At 33.9% G+C, this 16,806-nt stretch overlaps 1 non-coding gene across 1 annotated transcript; it reads left to right on the forward strand.

Annotated features, from left to right (window-relative positions):
- The first annotated feature begins 16,442 nt into the window (after positions 1–16,442).
- LOC131156823 (small nucleolar RNA R71) lies at positions 16,443–16,548 on the forward strand. Its single transcript, XR_009137093.1, has one exon. It is a non-coding gene; the product is annotated as a small nucleolar RNA R71 (small nucleolar RNA).
- The last annotated feature ends 258 nt before the right edge of the window (positions 16,549–16,806 follow it).

The raw sequence follows: 16,806 nt of genomic DNA on the forward strand, positions 1-16,806 counted from the left end.
GTTGAGAAGCCAAGTCCAGTTGACTAGAATGAAAGAAATTAGGGTTTCACACTTAAAATTTGTAAAGCCCCGATTATCTTGTTAACTGGGTCTCAGAAGTCAATCATTTGACTGATAGAGAAACTAAATTCTTGCAAGTCAGTGGCCTATTAGTCGACTGGGATCACTAAACTTAGTCTCATTACTTTCCAAAAAAAAATTAATTTTTATTCTTTCTCTTCTTCTATTCTTCCTAAACCACTTCCCTATTGTGTCATAGGACATGTTCTCTTCTTATTGATATAAACCTTTCTTCTGAAAGAGGTTTGGTAAAAATATCCGCCCATTGATCACTTGTATTTACGAATTCTAGTATGATATCTTCTTTTTGCACACGATATCTTAGAAAATGATGCCTAATGTCTATATGCTTGGTTCTTGAGTGTGATATTGGATTTTTGGAAATGTTTATAGCACTAGTATTATCACACTTTATTGGTATAGCGAAATATTCTAGATTATATTCCTTTAATTGTTGCTTCAAATAGAGTGTTTGTGCACAACAACTCCTTACTGCCATATACTCAGCTTCAGCAATAGATAAGGCTACGAAGTTTCGTTTCTCAAAGAACCAACATACTAGAGCTCTTCCTAGAAAATGACATGTACCACTTGTACTTTCTATCAATTTTACATCCAGCGTAATCGTCATCTGAATAACTAATCATTTCAAATCCAGTGTCCTTAGGATACCAAAGTCCTAGGTCAATGGTACCTATCAAGTATCTTAAAATTCTTTTCACGGCTATTTGATGAGATTCTTTTGGAGCTGATTGAAATCATGCACACATGCATACATTAAACATTATATTCGGTCTACTAGCTGTTAAGTATAACAAACTTCCTATCATACCTCGATAGTATTTTTCATCAACTGGTTTTCCTTTTTCATCAACTGGTTTTCCTTTTTCATCCTTATTAGGACTTATGGAAGTACTCATTGGAGTTCCTATAGGCGTGCTACTTTCCATGTCAAATTTCTTAAGCATGGCTTTTATATATTTGGATTGATTTGTAAAAGTTCCATTTTTGGCTTACTTAATTTGTAGTCTAATGAAGTAGTTCAATTCTCCTATTATGCTCATTTCAAATTCCTCTTGTATACACTTAGCAAATTCCTTACATAAATCATTATTTGTTGCACCAAATATGATATCATCCATATAAATTTGGATAATGAGCATGTCTTCCTTCTTAGTTTTGATGAATAATGTGCTATCTACTTTTCCTCAAGAAAATCCATTTTCTAGTAAGAATCCACTTAACCTTTCATACCAAACCCTAGGAGCTTGTTTCAATCCATACAAGGCTTTTTTTAACTTAAACACATAATCAGGATTTTGAATATCCTCAAAATCCAATGGTTGTGCTACATATACTTATTCATTTATAAAACCATTGAGAAATGCACTCTTCACATCCATTTGATAAAGTTTGAATTCTTTGTGAGGTGCATATGCTAATAGCATTCTTATGGCTTCCATTCTAGCTATGGAAGCAAAAGTCTCAGCATAGTCTATTCATTCTTCTTGGCTATATCCTTGAGCCATAAGTCTAACTTTATTTCTTACCACAATTCCATTTTCATCATTTTTATTCCTAAATTACCCACTTTGTTCCAATAATTGAATGCTCATCTAGTCTATGACCTAATTTCCATATTTTATTTCTTTCAAATTGATTTAATTCTTCTTACATAGCCACTATCTATGAATCATCACTTAGAACTTCTTCAACGTTCTTAGGTTCATCTTTAGATAATAATGCATAATGATAGAATAGATTTTTCAATGAAGATCTAGTAGATACACCTCGTGATGGTTCTCCTATGATCTGATCTCTAGGATGATTCCTTACAAATTTTCGTTCTTTGAGTAACTTAGAATTTTTTGTAGCATCATCATTTGAATCTAATTCATTTTTCTCTCCTTTTACTTCTATAATTTCTAAGTCTTCTAGTTTTTGAGTGGTTTGAACTTCTTCAACATTTATTTGTTTACTAAATGGATTTCCTTCATCAAAAGTTACATGAATTGATTCCACAATTATAAGAGTTCTTTTGTTGTATATTCTGAATGCTTTACTCTTTGATGCGTATCCTAAGAATATTCCTTCATCAGCTTTTGCATTAAATTTACCTAAATATTCTTTAGCATTTAATACAAAATATTTGCGTCCAAATATATGAAAGTAAGATATGTTAGGCCTTCTACCTTTCCATAGTTCATAGGGAGTTTTATGTAAATTTGATCTTATTGATACTCTATTTATCACATAGCATGCGGTATTTATCGCTTCAACCCAAAAGAACTATTAGGTAGCTTATGTTCATTGAGCATTTTCTTTCCATTTATTAAAGAGTTCTATTCTTTCTTTCAACCACTCCATTTGGTTATGGAGTTCTAGGCGCTGAAAAATTATGACTTATTCCATGTTCATTACAAAATTTTTTAACTTCTTTGTTGTTGAATTCTCTTCTTTGATCACTCCTAATATTTGAGACACTATATCCTTTTTCATTCTGAAGTCTTTTGCACAAATTTATTAACATATTACAAGTTTCATCCTTGGAGGCTAAAAAGAGTACCCAGGTAAACCTAAAGTAGTCATCAACTATGACAAAAGCATATTATTTTCCTCCTATACTTTGTATTCTAGTAGGACCAAGTAAATCTAAAAGAATAAGTTCTAAGGGTCTACTAGTAGAAATATGTTTCTTCTTTTTAAAGCTTGTCTTAATTTGCTTCCCAAGTTGGCATGCATCTCAAAATTTTTCTTTTATGAATTTTGTGCTTGGTAAACCTTTCACTAACTTCTTTTTAGATTAGTTTGATAATAATCCCACGCTTACATGTCCTAGTCTTCTATGCCATAGCCAACTGGCTTCATTCATGGCCACTAAACAAGTAACTTCTTGAGAAATTAGATTTTCAAGGTTTATACAATATACATTATTGACTCTATCAGCTGTAAATAGAACTTCATGTTTTCTTGAATTTTGAACTATGCACTTATCTTGCTTAAAGATTATGTCAAACCCCATATCACTAAGTTGACTTATGCTTAAAAGATTATGTTTTAGCCCATCAACTAGTAAAACATCATCTATGGTTAAGGAAGTGAAAACTAAGGTGTAATCCCAAAAGGGGGAGTGAATTGGTTTTAAAAAATTTCTTTTAATACTTTTCAAGAATCCCTAACCTCTTTTAAATCTTTTAATGAATTCTTGACTCCTTGTTGATTTATCCAATACACAACAAATACTTAATTCTTTATACAATTCTCAAAACAATATTCAATCCACAACCATATGCCAACAAAGTAACCAATCAATCAAACATTCAATCAAGAAAACTTTAGGAAAATTCTCAGCTTTTGTTAACTGCCCTCTGTATATAAATTTGATTTAAGCCATGTAGTAATGAATATGTAGGCCCTGTAGAGAATGCAATTTGCCTTTCAATTGATAATCAAAATAACATCCAATCACTCTTTCCAAAATCAGAATTCAAATAAACCTTTGGTTAATAGGTTTTGGGTTGTTAACCAATCAACACACTCCCTTACGATTTTCTACAAAATATTGATTAACCAAGATGCTCCCTTTCGATTTCCGCAAGCCCAAGAATAAATTAACCTTTGGCTCATTTAATTTCCAATATACATTGTTTTTATGATTGAAAGAATTACAACATCCGCACAGTTTATATTTTTGCAGGAATTTAAAGAGAGTAAGAGAAAGAGAGTGACACTGCTATTTTTACGAGCTTCGGCTTATCACCAGCCTACGTCCTCGCCTTAGGCAAACCACCTAAGGATTCTACTATACTTGTTCTTTTTCGGGTGGAACAAAACCGTTACAAATAACCTCTTTTTTAGGAAGAGAAACCTCTCTAAGCGACAGCCCATGCTTGGTCCAACGATCCAAATCAATCTTGAATCATCAAAGAACTACTAAATAGAAGTAAGAATCTGCATACAAGAACACTCTCAAAAAAGAGCACATTTGTACAAGTTAAAGCACTTAATATACTTCAAAGCAAATACTATATAGAAAATATGAAGCTCAAGATTTAGATGTCACCAAAGTTTCTTTCTTATAGATAGAGACAACTTAGTTGCAAATCAGAACCAAAGTTCTTAATCAACCAGCAATTTCGTAGAGTTCTCCCAGCAAGAGTGTAAGCACATATGGATTTAGGAGAGTATGAACGTAGAATGCTTTGTACTACTTGAGCGTATATTTTCATTGAGCAAGGGAGGTATTTATAAACTCTTTTGTGGAAGAGTTTCCTGATTTACCAAACTGACATGGAGTGTTTGGTCAATATTATAAAAGATTTGAAATCCTAGAATTAATTTTTAAAAACTTCCCATTTAATTCGAATTTCAAAAACTCCGTGGAGTCAATCGGCTGACTCACTCAACTGGGTAAAATTTTGTGCAGATCAATCAGTTGGGCAGGCGGCTGACAAGGTTTTGTCTGTCCAAAAATTATTTTAATAAATAGTCAGTCAACTAACTGAACATTGTTAAAAATTGGTCAATCGGCTAGACATACTAGGGTGTCAGTCAGCTGGGCAGGTTTTTCATTCTTTATGTTTGTCATACGGCTGGCTGAACTTAGTTGAAACTTGGTCAGTCGGCTGGATAGACCGTTCTTTTTCAAATATTTTCATTTTTTATTTTTAAACTCTAGTTTATTTTGAAAAACTCAAATACAACTTCATCAAAATCATTTTCAATAGTTTTTTTAAGAGATGGTCTCTAAGTCTTTTGATCCTAAAGAGCTTCATATATCTAAATAGTATTGGTTTGAAGTAATTACAAATATATTTCTAAGCATAAAATCATTTAGCTCTAAGTCTTCAAGTCTCTTGAGGTTCAGCTTTACTTCAAGTCCCACTTAGCCTTTAAGCTCTTCATTTGTCTTTTATTACTTCAATGTTCTAAGAAGCTTTCACTTGATTGACTTTGATTTCTAGCTTGCTTCCACGATCATAAGTGTTGTTTTTACTTAATCCTAAAATAAAGACACTCAACAACACATGTTAAAATATCCTTCATTTGTTATCATCAAAATAAGATTGAAAAGCCTTGTTAGGCCAACAATATCCCCCTTTTTGATGATGACAAACAAGGAGCAAAGGTGAATGTTTCCTAAAAAAAAAACTCCCCCTCACTATGAGCATTCTTTCAATATGTTAAGAATGTAACATCAAATACATATAGTCAATTTGCTTAAAGTCAAAGGCAAATATATTCAATATGCAAATGACTCATCATAGGCTCAAACATGACATTTCAAAATTTTTAACAAAGCATATTTCAAACATAGCATTTCAACATATTTTCATGTCATGACATTTTTTCTTTCTAAATACATACTTAACTACTTAACATGACATCTTTGCTTTTTCCCAATTTCTCCCCCTTTGGACATCATTCAAAACATGGGGAAATACGCAGGTGATACTAAGCAAGACAAGCAAAGCAACCAAACGAAGTGTTTTGTCATACAAAATACCAAATTACAATCAATCGGCTAACCTTAGGGTCAGTTGGTTGACTGGTCTCTATTTCAGAAAAATAGCTTAGCCAGTCGGCTAAGTCTTGGGTTAGTCGGCTGATTGCAACACTCTTCTCATGCATTTGTTCTGTCAGACGACTGGGTCTTTGGTTAGTCGGCTGACTGTTGATCTTTTTTTTTTTTTTTTTTTTTTTTAAATTTTGATTCTTTACACAATTTCTCTACTATGTAGTAGACCAAGATATTTTATAATTATTATGAATCTGTCTTCTAGAGAGGTTTAGTGAAGGTATTAGCCCATTGATCATTTGTATTGATGAATTCAAGAGTTATATCTTCTTTTTGAGCATGATCTCTTAAAAAATGATGTCTTATGTCAACGTGCTTGGTTCTTGAGTGTGAAATAGAATTTTTGGATATGTTTATCATACTCATGTTGTCACACTTAATTGGTATAGTTGTGTATTTTAAATTAAAATCTCTTAATTGCTGTTTCATATATAGTGTTTGTGCACAACAACTCCCAGCCGCTATATATTTAGCCTCAGCAGTTGACAAGGCCACGAAATTTTGTTTCTTTGAAAACCAAGATACTAATGATCTTCCTAAAAAGTGACATGTGCCACTGGTGCTCTTTCTATCAATTTTGCATCCGGCATAATCTACATCTGAATAGCTAATTATTTCAAAGTCAGTGTCTTTTAGAATTGTGCCTAATAAGTATCTTAGAATTGTTTTTGCAGTAACTTGATGAGATTCCTTAGGTGCTGATTGAAAACGTGCACACATACACACACTAAACATTATGTCAGGTCTACTGACTATTAAATATAGTAAACTTCCAATCTTGCCTCTATAATACTTTATATCTACAGGTTTTCCTTTCTCATCTTTATCTAGGCTGATTGAGGCACTCATAGGGGTTCCTATGGGTTTACTATTTTCCATATCAAATTTTTTGATCATTTCTTTTATGTATTTGGATTGACTTATAAAAGTCCCATTTTTTGCTTGTTTAATTTGTAGTCCAAGAAAATAGTTTAACTCTCTCATCATGCTTATTTCAAATTCTTCTTGCATACATTTTGCAAATTCTTTACATAGATGTTCATTAGTAGCACCAAATATTATATCATCTACGTAGATTTGAATTAAAAGTATGTCATCTTTCTTGGTTTTAATGAACAAGGTACTATCAATTTTTCCTCTTGAAAACCCCTTTTTTATTAAAAATCCACTAAGTCTTTCATATCAAACCTTAGGGGCTTGCTTTAACCCATAAAAAGTCTTAGTTAGTTTAAACATATAATCAGGATTTTCTATATCTTCAAATCCGGGGGGGTTGTTCAACATATACCTCTTCATTAATATACCCATTTAAGAAGACACTTTTAACATCCATTTGGTATAACTTAAATTCTTTGTAGGAGGCATAAGCTAAAAACATCCTTATAGCTTCCATTCTAGCTACAAGGACAAAGGTTTCATCATAGTCTATCCCTTCCTCTTGGTTATACCCTTTAGCTACAAGTCTAGCTTTGTTCCTAATGACTATACCATTTTCATCCTTTTTGTTTCTAAATACCCATTTAGTTCCAATGATCGAGTGATTTCCAGGTTTGGGTACTAATTGTCATACTTTACTCTTTTTGAATTGATTTGATTCTCCTTGCAAAGCAATTATCCAAGAGTCATCTTTAAGGGCTTCTTTAACATTCTTAGGTTCAATTTGAGATAGGAATGCATAGTGATTACATAGATTCTTTAAAGAGGATGTAGTAGTTACACCTCTAGATGGTTCACCTATAATTTGATCTTGAGGGTGATTTCTTACATACTTCCACTCTCTTGGTAATTCAAGATTTTCACTAGGTTTATCTCTTGAGGTTTCTTCATTTTCTTGGAAATATTATCATTTTCTTCATTTTCGACTTCTTTTGAAAAAGGGTTTGATTCATCAAAATTTACGTGAATTGATTCAATAATGGTTAGTGTTCTTTTGTTGTAGATCCTATAGGCCTTACTCTTTGTAGAATATCCTAGGAAAATTCCTTAATCCAATTTAGCATCAAATTTTCCTAAGTCATCTTTGTTATTTAGAACAAAACACTTACACCCAAAAACATGGACGTAAGTTAAGTTAAGCCTTCTTCCTTTCCATAATTCATAAGGTGTCTTGTTTAGGCTTGTTCTAATAGAAACCCTATTAATTACATAGCAAGCTATATTTATAGCTTCGGCCCAAAAATACTTGGGTAAGTTATTCTCATTTAGCATAGTTCTCGCCATTTCTTGAAGGGTTCTATTTTTACCCTCAACAACTCCATTTTGTTGAGGGGTTCTAAGTGCCGAAAAGTTATAGCTTATGCCATGATCATTGCAAAATTTTTCAACGTTCTTATTTTTAAACTCTCTTCCTTGGTCACTTCTTAGATTTGAAACATTGTAACCCTTCTCATTTTGAAGTTTCTTGCATAGAGTTATTAGCAAATCACAAGCTTCATCTTTGTTAGCTAAGAACATTACCCATGTGTATCTAGAGTAATCCTCAACAATTACGAAAGCATATTGTTTTCCTCCTAATCTTTGAGTTCTAGTTGGTCCAAATAAGTCTAAGTGTATGAGTTCTAGGGGTCTACTAGTTGATATATATTTCTTCTTTTTAAAACTTGTCTTGATTTGTTTTCCTAGTTAGCAAGCATCACAAACTTTATCTTTGATAAACTTAGCATTAGGCAAGCCCTTTACTAAATTCTTTTTAGAAATCTTGGATATAAGATCCATGCTAGCATGTCCTAATCTCCTATGCCAAAGCCAACTATTTTCACTCATGGCAGCCAAGCAAGTTATATCTTGAGAAATTACGCTATCAAGGTTTATGCAATACACATTATTCATTCTATGTTCTGTGAATAGTATTACATGGTCTTTAGGATTTCGTATTATACATTTGTTTTTCTTAAAGATTATTTCAAATCCTTTGTCACTAAGTTGACTAATACTTTATAGATTATGCTTTAGACTGTCCACTAGCAAAACATTATCAATCGTGAGTGAGGGATCTTTTTACCTATTTTACCAATTCTGATAATTTTGCCTTTTGCATTGTCACCAAAGGTTACATATCCTCCATCCTTTTGAGTGAGAGAAGTAAACTTTGTTTTATCCCTCATCTTATGTCTTGAACATTCGCTGTCCAAATACCATTTTTCTCTAGATGGAGTGGACCTAAAGCAAACCTACAAGAAAGGATTTATGTTGTTACTTTTGGAACCCAAACCTTCTTAATTCTCTTTAACTCTTATCTAATTTTAGCGTTTATCTTCCACTCATTTTTTTACTTTGATGTATTTTTTCTTCAGTGGACAACTAAACATCATATGTCCTTTATTTTTACACGTGTAGCAAGTAGTTGCTCATAAATGTTTGTCGATGAAGTACTTGCATAGTGTTTAGATTGATTTTCAAAATATCCCATAAACAATTTTTTCTTTCTCTTGTTTGGTGTTCCATTGTAACCAATTCCTTCTTTATTGTTAGTCATCCTTTGTTGTCCTACCATTTTTTCAAAGTTTTCTTTACCTCTAGTAAAGTTGTAAATAATCTTTTCCTTATCATGAATTGAGTTTTTAAGATCAATTATTTCTAGTTCTTTCTTGCCATATTCATTCACTTGAGAGTTTGCTAATTTTTGAGACATGTCATTTACTTTCTTCTCAAGCTCATCAACTTTTAAGTCTTTTTGTTTTTCAACAATTTTTGAGGATTCAAGTTGATTCCTAAGTGATTCATTTTGTTGTTTTAAGGTTATGTTCATTTTTGAGAGTTTGATGAACTTATTATGAAGAGAGAATAATTCAGCTTGAAGTTCTTTATAAGAGGGCATACTTTCACATGAATCATTACATGATTCATCACATGAATCTTCCAAGAAGGAGTAATAAGAGTTTACCTCTTCGTTGTGTGCCATGAAGCACATGTTTGCCACTTCTTGTTCACTAGATTCACTCTCCGATTCACTTGAACTTGTGTCATCCCATGTTGTTTTCATTGTAGGCTTCTTTTTCTTCTTTTCGTTCTTAAGCTGAGGGTAGTCCAGCTTGATGTGTCCGGAATTTTTACAGTGATAGCAAGTGGGAGGTTCATTTTTTATCTTGTATTCCTTTTTATTATTTTCACCTTTTTCGATTTTTGACCCTCTCAATTTTCTAGTGTATTTTTTATTTCCTTTGAAGAATTTTCCAAGTCTTCTAGTTACGAAATCTAATTCTTCATCATCTAGTTCACTAGAGTCATTATCTTCTTCACTTGAAAGTTCTTTCTAGGCTTTTAGAGCTATAGAATTCTTATTTTTATTTTCAGTGTTTCTTTCTTTTGTAGCCATTTCATAGGTTAGAAGTGATCATATCAGTTCATTTACTGAGGTTGTTTTAAGGTTTCTACCTTCCGTTATGGTTGTGGCTTTCGGTTCCCAAATAGGTGGAAGTGCTCTTAGAATTTTGCGAATCATCTCATAGGTGGAATATGTTTTTCCTAAGGAACTTAGTTAGTTTATGATATGTGTAAACCTAGTGCACATGCTTATTATGGTTTCATCGGAATTTATCCTAAAAGCTTCGTATTCACTAGTCAACTTATCAATTATATTGTCTCTAACATCTACTGTGCCTTCATAGGTTACTTCCAATTTATCCAAAATTTCTTTTGCCGTCTTACATGCCATCACTCTATTGAATTCATTAGCATCAAGTGCACAATATAGGGTGTTTATTGCCCTAGAGTTAATTTGCAGCATTTTGTGATCTATTTCGGTCATCTCCTTGTCTTCCTTAGGTACTTTTTTTCCATCCACTAGTTTAGTAGGGATTAGGTTACCATACAACCTTCCATGCCTTCCAATCCATTATTTAAAGGTAGATTCTTATACGTTGTTTCCAGAAGGTGTAGTTCAGTCCACAAAAAAAGGGTGGTCTAGTTAAGGATTGACCCTCACTAAAGGGAGCTACTCCTATTTGTGCAATCTAAATCTTTGTATAGCTTCTTGTTAGGATTTACTATAATGAGGCTCTGATACCAAATGAAAACTAAGGTGTCATCCCAAGAAGGAGGGGTGAATTGGTTTTAAAAAATTTCTTTTAACACTTTTCAAGAATCCTTAACCTCTTTTAAATCTTTTAATGAATTCTTGACTTCTTGTTGATTTATCCAATACACAAAAAATACTTAAGTCATTATACAATTGTCAAAAACAATATTCAATCCACAACCATATGCCAACAAAGTAACCAATCAATCAAACATTCAATCAAGAAAACTTTAGAACAATTCTCAGCTTTTGTTAATTGCTCTCTGTATATAAATTTGATTTAAGCCCTGTAGTAATGAATATGTAGGCCCTGTAGAATATATAATTTGCCTTTCAATTGACAATCAAAATAACATCCAATCACTTTTTCCAAAATCAGAATTCAAATAAACCTTCAGTTGATTGGTTTTGGGTTGTTAACCAATCAACGTACTCTCTTATGGTTTCTGCAAAATATTGATTAACCAATGTACTCCCTTTCAGTTTTCGCAAGCCCAAGAACAAATTAAGCTTTGGTTTATTTAATTTTTAATATGCATTGTTTTTATAATTGAAAGAATTACAACATCCACACAGTTTATATTTTTGCTGAAATTTAAATAGAGTAAGGGAAAGAGTGATGCCGTTGTTTTTACGAGGTTCGGCTTATCCCCAGCCTATGTCCTCGCCTTAGGCAAACCACCTAAGGATTCTACTATACTTGTTCCTTTAAGGGTGGAACAAACCCGTTACAAATAACCTCTTTTTAGGAAGAGAAACCTCTCCAAGCGACAGCCCACACTTGGTCCAAAGATCCAAATCAATCTTGAATCGTCAAAGAACTACTAAACAAAAGTAAGAATTTGCATACAAGAACACTCTCAAAACAGAGCAAATTTGTACAAGTTAGAGTACTTAATATACTTCAAAGCAAATACTATATAGAAAATATGAAGCTCATGATTTAGATGTCACCAAAGGTTCTTTCTTATAGATAGAGACAACTTAGTTGCAAATCAGAACCAAGGCTCTTAATCAACCAGCAATTTCATAGAGTGCTCCCAGCAAGAGTGTAAGCACGTATGGATTTAGGAGAGTATGAACGTAGAATGCTTTGTATTTCTTGAGTGTATATCTTCATTGAGCAATGGAGGTATTTATAGACTCTTTTATGGAAAAGTTACCTTATTTACCAAGTTGACTTGGAGTGTTTGTCGATATCACAAAATATTTGATATCCTAGAATTAATTTTGAAAAACTTCCCGTTTAGTTCAAATTTCAAAAACTTTTTGGAGTCAGTCGGCTGACTCACTCAATTAGGTCCAATTTTGTGCAGGTCAGTCGGCTAGACAAACGGCTGACAGCATTCTGTCTCTCCAAAAATTATTTCAATAAATAGTCAGTTGGCTGACCGAACATAGTTCAAAAATGATCAGTTGGCTGGACATACTAGGGTGTAAGTCAGCTGACTAATCCTAGTTCAAATTGTCAGTTAACTAGGTAGGTTTTTCATTCTTTATGTTTGTCAGTCGGCTAGCTGAACTTAATTGAAACCTGGTCAGTCAGCTAGACAGAATATTCTGTTTCAAATATTTTCATTTTTAATTTTTAAACTCTAGTTTATTTTGAAAAACTCAAATACAACATCTTTAAAATCATTTTCAAGAATTTGTTTAAGAGACGGTCTCTAAGTCTTTTGATCCTAAAGAGTTTCATATATCTAAATAGTATTGGATTGAAGTACTTACAAATATCTTTCTAAGCATAAACTCATTTAGCTCTAAGTTTTCAAGTCTCTTAAGGTTCAACTTTACTTCAAGTCCCACTTAGCATTGAAGCTCTTCATTTGTCTTTTATTGCTTCAATATTCTGAGAAGCTTTCACTTAATTGACTTTGATTTTCATCTTGCTTCCATGATCATGAGTGTTGTTTTACTTAATCCTGAAATAAAGTTACTCAACAATGCATGTTAAAATATCCTTCATTTGTTATCATCAAAACAAGATTAAAAAGCTTTGTTAGGCCAACAGGAAGGTTCTTTACCTATTTTTTCGATTCAGATTATTTTACCTTTAACGTTGTCGTCGAAGGTGATATACCCTCCATCTTTTTGAACTAGGGTGTTGAATTTTGTTCTATCCCTGGTCATATGTCTTGAACACCCACTGTCCAAGTACCATTTTTCCTTTGATGGAGTGGTCCTAAAGCATAACTACAAGGAAGGATACAGGGTAATTCTTTTGGAACCCAAACCTTCTTAATTCTTTTTAAGTCATATCTATTTTAAGTGTTTATTTTCCATTCATTTTTTATTTTGACATATTTCTTTTTGAGTGGACAATTAAACTTTATGTGTCCCTTATTCCTACACAAGAAGCAAGTAGTGTGTTCATAACTATTTGTAGATGATGTACTAGCATAGTATTTTACTTCTTTTACGAAATATCCTATAAATAAGTTCTTTTTATTTTTGCTTTCAATTCCATTGTATCCAATTCCTTCTTTATCACTAATCATCCTTTGTTGTCTAATCATCTTTTCAAAATTCTCTTTTCCTCTTGTAAAATTGTAGATTATCTTGTCTTTATCTTCAATTTTACATTTAAGGTTTCTTATTTCTAAGTATTTCTTGCTTTCACCATTTACTTGTAGTTTTACCAAATCTTGAGACACGTTGTTTATTTTCTTCATGAGATCATCAATATGAGACTCCTTTTCTTTTTCAGCTGATTTAGAAATTTCTATATGATTTTTCATATTTTCATTTTGTTCTTTCAAAGCTATATTTATTTTAGCTACTTTTATGAACCTATTATGTAAAGCAAATAATTCATTTTGGATTTCTTTGTATAAAGGCATATTATCACATGAATCATTACATGACTCTTCACTAGACTCTTCTGATATACAATAGTAGGAGTTTACCTCAACATTGTGAGTCATGAAGCATATGTTGGCAACTTCTTGTTCACTTGATTTATTCTCTAACTCGCTTGAGCTTGTATCATCCCATGTAGCTTTCATTGCCTTCTTCTTCTTTTTCTTGTCATTCTTCAGCTATGCACAATTAGGTTTAGTATGTCCAACTTTTTTGCAGCTATAACACGTAGGAAGTTCATTTTTAGTTTCTTTTTGGTTTGTTTCTCCTTTGTCAGTTTTTGATCTTTTAAACTTCCAAAGGAATTTCCTATTCTTTCTGAAAAAACTTTCCAAGTCTTTTAGTAATGAAGGCTAGTTCTTCATCATTTAACTCATTATCTTCATCTTCATCACTAGAGCTTTCTTTGGCAAACTTAAAGGCTATCAATTTCTTATTTTTATTATTATTCTCATAATTTCTTTCGTTTATTTTCATTTCATATGTGAGGAAGGATCCAATTAACTCATCAAGAGAAGTATTTTTCAGGTTTCTTCCTTCTGTGATCATTTCAGATGTTGAATAATTTTTCCCCAAAGCATTTAAGGATTTTATTATGTGAGTAAACCTAGTATACATGCTAGTGATAGTTTCATCCGGGTTCATCCTAAAGGCCTCATATTCGCTTGTGAGCATGTCGATTATACTATCTCTAACATTGACTATTCCTTCATAGGTTACCTCTAACTTATCCCAAATTTCTTTAGCCGACTTGACTCTTACTTTCTAGTTAGTTTATGCTAAATAACCTAAGGACTCAAAAGGAAAAGAAAAACTATTGGGTTGCCTCCCGAAAGTGTTAAGTTTACATTCTTTAGCTAGACACTTCCAAGATCGACCCAAACTCATGTTCGTTCAAAATTAACATTAGTTTCCCCCTTCTCTTCCTCACACATGGGGTTGTATACCACCAACTTATTCTTAGAATTGGAGACCCACTCATGTTTTTTCATAAGTTGCTCAAAAGGGTCCTCAATTTCAGCAGTCGTGGGGCTGTCAAGCTGAAGCGTACTATCTAAAAGGTCCCGCTAGAGAATCGAGGGGGTCGTTTCCCTAACAATTTTGTCAATCACATATTTTTCCATAGCTTGGACGGCTTTTAGTGGATGTTGGGAGGCATTAAACACATTTAGCCTAAGTTGTTCGTGGCCCGGGGAGATTTCCATGATCCCTCTCCTGCATTGAATGTAGGCATTAGTCGTGGCTAGGAATGGTCATCCCAGAAGGATAGGGATCAGATTTTTGGAGGGTTTAATATCTAGAATAATAAAATCTACTGGGTAATGGAATTCTCCAACTTTGACTATTACGTCTCTACTACACCCTTAGGTTTCTTAAAGGATCGATCAGTGAGACACAATTGTGATCTAAGTGGGTTGCAGCTTGTCAATGTTAAGTTGTTGATAGGGTGAGTATAGAAGGATGTTCAAGCTTGCTCCTAAATCTAAAAGAGCTCCCTCAATGGCATAATCACCAATTACACAAGAGACAGTGGATGAGCTGGGGTCTTTTAGTTTAGGAGGGAGGCGACTTTTTGTCATGAAGCTCCAGTGCTCAGTCAACCTCGCGTGTTCATACATAGCTGCCCTTCATTCTTTTTGTAATCTGTATAGTTCTTTGATGATTTTTTCATATCTAGGCATTTTCTTTATCACATCCAAGAGGGGTTGGTTGTCTTAGAGTCACCGAAATGCGTCCAAGATGGACTCAAGTGTGGTTTTCGTCTTGGATGGGTAGGGCATAGGAAAATTTGTAGGGCATGGTGTCGAAGAGGCAGAAAAGGCCCTATGAGGGGCATAATGTGGCTTGATTCCTTCAACCACAAGTGAGGAATTAGGGTGGCCATGTCTTAATCTGGAAGAAAGTGGGAGATAAGAATCAATGTTGGGTTCAACGTTCTCCTCCCCTTTGTTCTCCCATTCGCTCAGTTGCTCCTTGGTTTCATTATCTATCACCCTAACACTCTGGGTAGTGATTACCGCCTGGGCTTGCCTAGGATAAGCTGTTGTACCAGCATCCAGTTCACAATTGACCCTATATTGCCCCTTCAGAATTAGTATAGGTTGACTTGGTAGCTTGCCTTCAACTCTTTGACTCAAAGTAGTAGCTAGCTGCCTCATGGTGGCTTTTAACTTCACACTTCATGATGGATTAAGAGTGTGAGTAAAGGAGTTGTCGATCTAACTGGCGGTCAACTTCAATTCACTTGAGGGCTCCCAACTCTGTCTCTCGAAAAGAATCATATTTGGATTGAGGAGGAGGAGGCTACTACAATAATGAAGATTTAGGGTTAGAGTTATGATGACTTTGGAAATTTTGATATGGTCGTAGAGACGGAACAGTACAGTTTTTTTGAGGTCTTTGTGTTTGAGAGCCCAGGGCTTGGGCTTGTGGCCTCTAGGAGAAGTTAGGGTGTTGTCTCCACCCTGGATTGTATGTATTGGAAAAGGGGTCATTGAACGACCTATCATACCATTTGTGAGTAGCCTTCACATCTTCCTCCACAAGCTCAGATTAGGATGATGCATGTGGGCAATTGTAACATGTATGGGAAGGGTCAGAGAAGATTGCACAAACCTTTATACAAGCCATTGTCGGCGGTCCTAAGGACAAACACTAGTCAAATTTTTTGGATATGACATATAGGGTAGGGGCTAGGTCCAGACTTGTGGTCAACTCGTAAACTCCTTGGGTTTAGAGGTTGATAATTTGAGTGGTCTACAAGTGGCAACCATGTGCTGCTGAGAATTTTCAGCCAAATTTTCAAAGAGAATCCAGGCCTTATTTTCGTGCTTTGTGAGGAACGTACCTCTGCATGATGCATCTACCATTGACCTATCTCTCTTAGCTAACCCTTTGTAAAAAGTTTGAACTAATTTCCACTTGAAAACCTAATGATATGGGCATTTACGGAGCAGGTCCTGAAAGCGCTCCCAAGTATCAAAGAAAACTTCCCCATCTATTTGTGCAAAACTTATTATTTCCCTTTGCAGCTGGTTAGTCTTCCCTATTGGGAAGTACTTTTTCAGAAACTCATGTTGCATGGTGGCCCAGTTGGTAACCGAGTTTGGCTCTAAGGATGTCAACCAATATTTGTCCTTATCCTTTAGAAAGAATGGAAATGGCCTAAGATGAAGGGCGTCATCACAAAAATTGGGTATGCAAATGGTGGAGAAAATCTCCAAGAACTCATCTAGATGCTAATAAGGATTTTTGGTAGAATTCCCATGAATGTTGGGTAGCATTGAGATGA

This window comes from Malania oleifera, chromosome 5, assembly GCF_029873635.1.
Source record: "Malania oleifera isolate guangnan ecotype guangnan chromosome 5, ASM2987363v1, whole genome shotgun sequence".
Classification (NCBI taxonomy): domain Eukaryota; kingdom Viridiplantae; phylum Streptophyta; class Magnoliopsida; order Santalales; family Ximeniaceae; genus Malania; species Malania oleifera.